Source organism: Cyprinus carpio, chromosome B22 (genome assembly GCF_018340385.1).
Source record: "Cyprinus carpio isolate SPL01 chromosome B22, ASM1834038v1, whole genome shotgun sequence".
NCBI classification, from domain to species: domain Eukaryota; kingdom Metazoa; phylum Chordata; class Actinopteri; order Cypriniformes; family Cyprinidae; genus Cyprinus; species Cyprinus carpio.
The window spans coordinates 4,453,844-4,454,080 of NC_056618.1; the positions used below are offsets into that span (position 1 = coordinate 4,453,844).

The following is a 237-nucleotide window of genomic DNA, read 5'->3' on the forward strand; positions in this document are numbered from 1 at the left end:
TCAGACACGTTATGTTCATGTGTGAGTAATTCATCATGAGTTAACACCATACAGTGCAATAATAAAAACACTGCCAAAAACCTTATTATATGACCATAAGCAAAAGCAGAAGAAAAAATATGAACAAAGTAGATTAAGATATAGGATCAACTACAGAACTACTTAAAAATAACATTAAACGTGAAAACTGAGTTTAAATCTGAGAAATCAAGAAAATTCTGTTTCTGAATGACAATA

At 29.1% G+C, this 237-nt stretch overlaps 1 protein-coding gene across 1 annotated transcript in view; it reads right to left on the bottom strand.

Annotated features, from left to right (window-relative positions):
• LOC109084161 (NACHT, LRR and PYD domains-containing protein 12-like) overlaps positions 1-237 on the bottom strand; it is a 941,455-nt gene that overhangs the window by 76,407 nt on the left and 864,811 nt on the right.